This window comes from Phoenix dactylifera, chromosome 18, assembly GCF_051530095.1.
Source record: "Phoenix dactylifera cultivar Ajwa chromosome 18, Ajwa_hap1_PhDact_Kaust_v1.1, whole genome shotgun sequence".
Classification (NCBI taxonomy): Eukaryota; Viridiplantae; Streptophyta; class Magnoliopsida; order Arecales; family Arecaceae; genus Phoenix; species Phoenix dactylifera.
The window spans coordinates 3,155,642-3,163,853 of NC_143207.1; the positions used below are offsets into that span (position 1 = coordinate 3,155,642).

At 43.6% G+C, this 8,212-nt stretch overlaps 1 non-coding gene across 1 annotated transcript; it reads left to right on the forward strand.

Annotated features, from left to right (window-relative positions):
* The first annotated feature begins 7,305 nt into the window (after positions 1 to 7,305).
* LOC120112681 (small nucleolar RNA R71) lies at positions 7,306 to 7,411 on the forward strand. Its single transcript, XR_005514253.3, has one exon. It is a non-coding gene; the product is annotated as a small nucleolar RNA R71 (small nucleolar RNA).
* Positions 7,412 to 8,212: the final 801 nt, after the last annotated feature.

Consider the following 8,212-nt stretch of genomic DNA (forward strand, 5'->3'; position numbering starts at 1 on the left):
CTCTGACAGTCGAGACAGAAACATGGTTTTCTCGGTCTTCTGGCCTTTCTCCTCCCGGGTCGACTCGACTGTTCCCGAGTCGACTCGACTGTAGCTCGAGTCGACTCCGACAGTCCGCCAGACAGAATTATGCAGAATTGATTCTCCTTCAATTCTCTTCATCACCAATGGTCTCCACATACCCCAACAATCTCCCACTTGGAGACCTTGGGTATATTCTCTTGTTACTTGGCTCTCCTCTGTGCTCCCACTGAAACTGAATCATCCTAGTGAGATAGGTACGATGCCTCCTCAACGTCTTCAAGCATGAAGACCAGCAGAAGCTGAACAACTCCTCAGCTTCTCCACCGTGACGACCTTCGTCAACATATCTGCAGGATTCTGACTTGTATGAATCTTCTCCAACTTGACGAGTCCCTGCTCGAGCAATGACCTCACAAAGTGGTACCGTATGTCAATATGCTTCGTCCTTGAATGGAAAGCTGAATTCTTTGCCAGATGAATTGCACTTTGACTATCTGAATATAACATGCAATCCTTCTGCTCCTTCCCAAACTCCTTCATCAAGCCCTGAAGCCATATTAGTTCCTTGCACGCCTCTATGGCTGCCACATACTCCGCCTCCGTAGTCGACAATGCAACAACTGGTTGCAACCTGGAAATCCAACTGACGGCTCCACTGCCCAGGGTGAACAAGTACCCTGTCGTGCTCCTCCTGCCGTCCAAGTCCCCTGCCATGTCTGAGTCCACAAAGCCCTGTAACCGGATCTCAGAACCTCCATAGCACATTGATATGTGCTCCGTGCCTCTCAGATACCTCAGTATCCATTTGACCGCACGCCAATGCTCCAAGCCTGGGCAGCTCATAAAGCGACTCACAATTCCCACTGCTTGAGCAATGTCAGGTCTCGTACAGACCAAAGCGTACATCAAGCTCCCCACCGCCGATGCATACGGGATTTTTGACATATTGAGCTCCTCCACCCACGTCTTCGGACTTTGTCCTTTTGAAAGCTTTAAGTGGGCACCTAGTGGTGTGCCAACAGGTTTGGCACCCTCCATGCAGAATCTCTTGAGTACTCGGCTGATGTACTCCGCCTGAGATAGTCTAAGGATATGTTTAGGCCTATCTCTGCTGATCCGCATCCCAAGGATCTGTTTCGCTGCTTCTAGATCCTTCATTGCAAATTTTCTTGACAGCTTCAGCTTCAATTTTGCAATCTCATGCATGCTAGCTCCTGCAACTAACATGTCATCAATATATAATAGCAAGATAATATAAGATGTACCGAAGTCCCGGAAGTAGCAACAGTGATCCTCCTGACATCTCCTGTATCCTATCTCAAGCATGTAACTATCGAACTTGAGATACCATTGCCTGGGCGCCTGTTTCAAACCATAGAGGCTTTTCTTCAATTTGCAAACCAAGTCACCCGTGCCAGCTGCAATGTATCCCTCCGGCTGCTGCATATATATCTCCTCATCGAGATCTCCGTGAAGAAAAGCTGTCTTCACATCAAGCTGCTCTAAGTGAAGATTCTCTACTGCCACCATGCTCAGCACCGCCCGAATAGAACTCATCTTGACTACAGGAGAAAAGATCTCCGTGAAGTCGATACCTGCTCTCTGCTGAAATCCTTTTACAACCAGCCTGGCCTTGTACCGTTTCTTCCCATTCTGCTCTTCCTTCAGCCTGTAAACCCATTTGTTTGACAGTGCTTTCTTCCCCTTGGGCAGATCCACCAAATCCCACGTTTGATTCTGCTCCAATGACTCCATCTCATCATCCATGGCCAACTCCCACTCCTTCCTGGTATCAACCTCCAATGCCTCCGTGAAGCATTCAGGTTCGCCATTATCTGTGAGCAGCAAATAACTAAGAGTCCCATCATACCTTTGAGGAGGCTTCCCATGAGTACTACGAGTGGACCTTCTTAGTTGTGGAGAGGGTGCCAATACTTCAGGTTCTTGCTCTGACTGAGTCTTCTGACCAGAATTTGTAGACTCCTCTTCAGGATCCACAAAACACGGCTCAACAGGTTTTGTTTCTGATTCAGTGCTCTGCTGCATTTTCTCATTAAATACCACATCATTACTACGAATGATCTTCCTGTGTTCGGGATCCCAAAAACGATACCCAAACTGTTGAGCTCCGTATCCAACGAAAATGCACTTCTTTGATTTGGCGTCTAATTTGCTTCTTTGATTGGAATCAACATGGACATAACTGGTACAACCGAATACTCGTAAGTGCGCCAAATCAATCTTCTTCGCTGTCCATGCTTCCTCAGGAATTCCAAATTCAAGTTTCTTTGATGGCCCTCTGTTGATCAAGTAGGCAGCAGTGTTAACTGCTTCTGCCCAAAACTGCTGTGGCAATCCAGCATGTATCCTCATACTCCTGGCACGCTCATTAATTGTTCTGTTCATCCTTTCAGCAACTCCATTTTGTTGTGGTGTCCCTGGAACTGTCCTCTGCCTGACGATCCCAGCTTCTGCACAGTAGTCCTCAAACTCTCTGCTACAATACTCACCACCGTTGTCTGATCTCAGGCATTTTAACCTTCTTCCTGTCTCGAGTTCTACCATTGCCTGCCATCTCCTGAAGACCCCAAATACCTCTGACTTGTGCTTCAAGAAGAACACCCAAAGCTTCCTGGTAGCATCATCAATAAAAGTAACATAGTACTGAGATCCACCAATGGAAGAAACCGGTGCAGGCCCCCACACATCCGTGTGCACGAGATCTAGCTTTTCTTGCTTCCGAGGTTTACCTTCTTTGTTGAATGAAACACGCTTCTGCTTTCCGAGAATACAATCCTCACAGAAGTCCATCTCAACACTCCTGAGACCCTGCAGCTTTCCCAACTGGTGCATCACCTCCAGTCCCTGATAACTCATGTGCCCAAGTCTGCAATGCCATAACTTGGCGTCCACATCTGCTGCAGCAACTCCAATAGAGTTTTCCGTGCCGTTGGCAATATAAAGTGTCCCAACCTTCTTGCCACTAGCCACCATCAACGAACCCCTGGATATCTTCCACTGATCAGCTGTGAAAATAGTCTTGTACCCCTGGCTCGCCAACTGTCCAACATAAATCAGATTCCTCTGCAGTTGAGGCACGTGCCGTACGTCCTCAAGCTCAAGTGAAGATCCAGAAATCAACTTCACTTCCGCGCTTCCCTTTCCTTGTATGGTGCAAGGCTCTCCATCCCCTAAGTAGACTTTGCCGAAGTCTCCCTTCTCATATCCTCCAAGAAGCTTCCGTTGGAATGTAGCATGGAAAGACGCGCCTGAGTCTATCATCCAAGACTCGTCACCGGTAGATAAAGATAGAACGAGGGCATCCATGTCACCGTTTTCAGCAAGATTTGCCAGATCCTTGCTGACTCCTTCGGTGTGGTCGCCTTGCTTCCCTTTAGGAGATTTGCAGTCCCTCCTAAAGTGCCCCATCTTCCCGCAGTTCCAGCACTTCGCTCCCTTGTTCTGAGGTGCTCGAGACCTGCTGGATCTCGACTTCGAGTCGCTTCAAAATCGACCATCCTTCTTTTGTCTTCCCCGGTTAGAGATGTTTAGTGCACTTTCAGACGACTCCGTAGCTCCAGAAGATTTCCTTCTTGCTTCTTCACTCAGAAGCACTTCCACAACGTCATCAAAGATCAACTTCCCCGTCGCCGAAGAGTTGCTCACTGCCATCACCAGGCCCTCCCAGCTATCAGGCAGTCCGGAGAGGATTAGCAATGCCCGAATCTCATCGTCAAAACTAATCTCCACTGACTCCAACTGGGCCGTGAGTCCGTTGAACTCGTTGAAGTATTCTGCTACGCTGCCGCCATTTTTCATACGAAGATTAAACAACCTCTTCATGAGAAATACCTTGTTTGATGCTGAGGGTTTCTCGTACATCCGCGACAATGTTGCCATCAACTCCATCGTCGTCTTCTCGTTTTTGATGTTGAATGCCACTTGGGATGCAAGTGACAATCTAATGGTGCCGAGCGTCTTCCGATCGAGGACCTCCCAGTCTTCATCGGACATCTTCTCTGGTTTCTTCGCTCTACCTCCAAGAGGTAAATAGAGATCCTTCTGGTAAAGATAATCCTCTATTTGCATCTTCCAAAATCCGAAGTTCGTGCCATTGAACTTCTCAATTCGCAACTTCTCTTCATCCGCCATTGCAGAATACCAATAGCTCTGATACCAGTTGTTGGCAGCGACCCGCACCGGAACCCACTCACACCGGTACAACCACCAACGTCGGACAAGCAAAGAGAGAAGCAAACGGATAAGCACTCTCTCGCTCCCTCGACACCGGACTCAAGGATCACCGCTTCGCTTCCGCTACGAAGGGCAAAAGATTACCCCGTGGTATCAATAGGGTAAAACACTTGAGCACCGCAGCGGATTATCAAACCAAAAGAAGAAGAAATAGGAAGAAAATAGCAAAGCAAACACAAAGATGTAACGAGGTTCGGCTACAAGTAGCCTACGTCCTCCACCGCTCCAAATCTCAATTAGGATGAACAGATTACAGAGATAGCACACACCAGAACGATCACAAGCGATCGATCTACAAGAGATTCACACAGAATTTCCTTTGCACAAGAAGTAGGATCCCAATCCTCTTCTTCTCTAGAACCCTAGCCGCACAAAACAAGAGTCTCTCTCGAAATATCCTTGAATATCTATCCTCCTAGGGCTCTCATGAGTCCTATATATAGTCTCAAGACCTTCAGATGATCATAGCCGTCGAAACGCCACCAAAAACACCAAAAGAAAATCGTCCGTACGATTTTTCGCGAGCCCGAGTCGACTCGGCTGTGGTTCGAGTCGACTCTGGCACGTCTGGATAAAACTGGCACGATCTAGAGTCGACTCGACTGTAGCTCGAGTCGACTCGACGATGCTTCGAGTCGACTCGACTGTAGCTCGAGTCGACTCTGACAGTCGAGACAGAAACATGGTTTTCTCGGTCTTCTGGCCTTTCTCCTCTCGGGTCGACTCGACTGTTCCCCAGTCGACTCGACTGTTCCCGAGTCGACTCGACTGTAGCTCAAGTCGACTCCGACAGTCCGCCAGACAGAATTATGCAGAATTGATTCTCCTTCAATTCTCTTCATCACCAATGGTCTCCACATACCCCAACAAGAAGGGTCGGCCAGTGTGTAGTGAAATTCCAAAGTGTTAATTAGCTTACAACTCCCTAAGAGAGACTTAATAAAAAGAACTTAAATTTGTATTACTTCCGACTAGTCATTGGGCTTTTTAGATTTTATATACCTTGTGTGTTTATCATTCTCACATAAATGTATAGAAATTAGGTTTTTAAAAACAAAAACTTTTTTTTAATTTATTATTATTATTATTATTTTAAATGAAAATGAACGCATTTTTTTCTATTTTTTTTTGAATGAAAATCAAGATGAATACCCCCAAACCTAAACCTAACATTGTCCTCAATGTTAAAAAAAATCTAAGAGAATTGGGTTGCCTTCCAACAAGCGCTAAGTTTACTGTCTTCAGCCAGACACAGTAAGGTAGTTTTTTGCATCTCCTTCTATGAGTTCATCTATTTTGTCTATCATAAAACACTCAACTTTCCTCGCGGGTTGGTCGTCCGCATTGAACACATTTAATTTTACCTTCATGTTCCCGAATGATATGTTCATTACCCCTGTTCTACAATTGATGCATGCATTAGCTGTTGCTAAAAAGGGCCGCCCAAGGATCACGGGGATTTGTTTCTTAGGATTAGGTTCATGTTCGATATCAAGGATACTGAAATCTACTGAAAAATAGAATTTGTCTACCTTGACAAGAACATCTTCAATTATCCCACATGGTATTTTTACAGATCGATCAGCCAATTGAAGGGATACCGAGATTGGTTTTAACTCACCTAACTCAAGTTTCTCATAAACTGAATAAGGTAAAAGGTTGACACTTGCCCCCTAGATCTAAGAGTGCTCGATCAATGAAATTATTTCCTAAGACACAGGAGATGGTGGGAGCACCAGGATCTTTGAATTTGGAGGGGTGTTGTGTTGAAGAATAGAACTCACTTGCTCAGTTAGGAAGACCTTTTTAGGCACATGTGTCCTAGATTTTTGCTTTTGTGTACAAAGGTTTTTGAGAAATTTGGCATAGGAGGAAACTTGTCTAATAGCATCAAGAAGCGGAAGGTTGATTTTCACTTGTTTGAAAACCTCCATCATTTCCTCTAGTAAAGTTCCCTTTTTGCCAAAGGGAGAGGGTGAATTAAGAGCTTCAGGAAATGGGGCCTTTGGGATATGAGTTTTGGCAGAAGGTGGACTAGCTGAAGAAGAAGAAGAAGGTTTTAGATTTTCATTTGACACATTTCTATCCTCTTCTTCACCTTCCTTATTGTTGTCCTCTCTAATCTTATTGTCTACTACACGTCCACTCCTTAGGATAGTCAAAGCATTGGCTTGTTCATGATGAATTGCATTTAATTGATTTTCTTGAGCCATGTATTATCCCCTAGGATTACTTAGTGGTTGGCTTGGAAGCTTTCCTTCCTCTCGCTTGTTCAGTGCATTAGCTAGTTGCCCCATTTGGGATTCTAGCTTGGCGATGGATTGCGTATGAGAGTGCACCAATTGTGTAATAGTTTCCAAATCTTGAAGGGCGTTCAACACTTTCTCCTCAAAGGCTGTGTTTCTTTGGGGTGGAGGAGGAGTGTGTTGAAATTGAGTCGAGGGACGGTAGGGATGAATATTTTGTGGGGTTTGAAAATTCTGAGGATTTTGAAAATTTTGGAAATAGGGTTGGTCTGTATTCGAAGCTTGCTGCTTCCAAGAAAAGTTTGGATGATTTCGACATCCCGGGTTATATGTATTGGAAAATGGGTCATTACCCGGTCTAGGCTGTGTTTGAGCAGCATTGATGTGTTCTTACACGAGTTCGAGGAATTGGGGCGCTGAAGGGCACTCATGAATAGGATGGGATGGGCTAGAACAGATAGTACACACTTGTGCTTGGGAAGAGTTCATGTAATACCCATCTATCATCAGTTGGTCAATCTTATGGGATAATGCATCTACCTTGCTAGACAGGTCCATAGAATGACTTATTTCACAAATGGTCCCTTTTCTTTGAGAACTCAGGGATGCTTGACGAGAACAAGAAGCATGATGGAGGAAGTTTTCGTTTAGATTTTTAAATAATTGCCATGCTTCATGCTCATTTTGAAGTATGAATGTCCCCCCGCATGCGGCATCAATCATCTGACGATTTCGTTCAGTCAATCCGTCATAGAAACATTGCACTAGCTGCCATTTAGGTATTTGATGATGTGGACATTTATGGATTAGGTCCGGAAATCTCTCCCAAGTTTCATGAAATTCTTCTCCCTCGGTTTGGGAGAAGCTTGTAATGGCACGTCTAAACTGGTTCGTTCTTCCTATGGGAAAGTATTTTTTAAAAAATTTAGATAATTGGGAATTAGGAAGACTTAAAGAAGAGAAAAATGAAAAGACTTATTTCTGGTTTGAAAAACCTCTTGTAACTTTTCTTTTCGATTATAAATGATGGAATTGTCCATTGCGATATATAAAAAATGATCGGTTTAAAAATGCTGTACGAAATGAAATGTCACAATATTTTTTTTATACATGTCCAAGTAATGGAAAAAAAAAAATATCTTTTACATATCCACCTAGTTTATCGACTTTTTCGGAAATGATAGAACGAAAAATGTCTTTGTACACGACAAAAAAATTATCCCATGAAGACCTGTATAATTATTGGGTTTATACCAATGAACAAAAAAAATAATAAAAATATTGATACATAAAAAAAATATAAAAATAAATAAGACGAGATTCGTCCCCCCCCCCATATATCTGATACCTTCACCTATAAGGGAACTTGTAAGGCCAACTCCATTTGTAATTCCATCAATTATATGTCTATCAAAAAACTGAGTTAGCTCGGTTAATCTTCTTATACCCATGACTAAAACCCTAGTATAAAAAATATCTATGTAACCACGATTATATGACCAATTGTATATAACACTTTTTATTTGGTCCAAGATAATTCTCTTAGGGCTCCCTTTTACAAATGAATTGATTAAGTCCAAATTCTGGAAAAATGAATAAACAGACCCATATAAAATATATGCTATGAATAATCCGAAAATAGCTATACTTACTGAAAAAATGGAATTTGTAAAAAATTCATACCAATT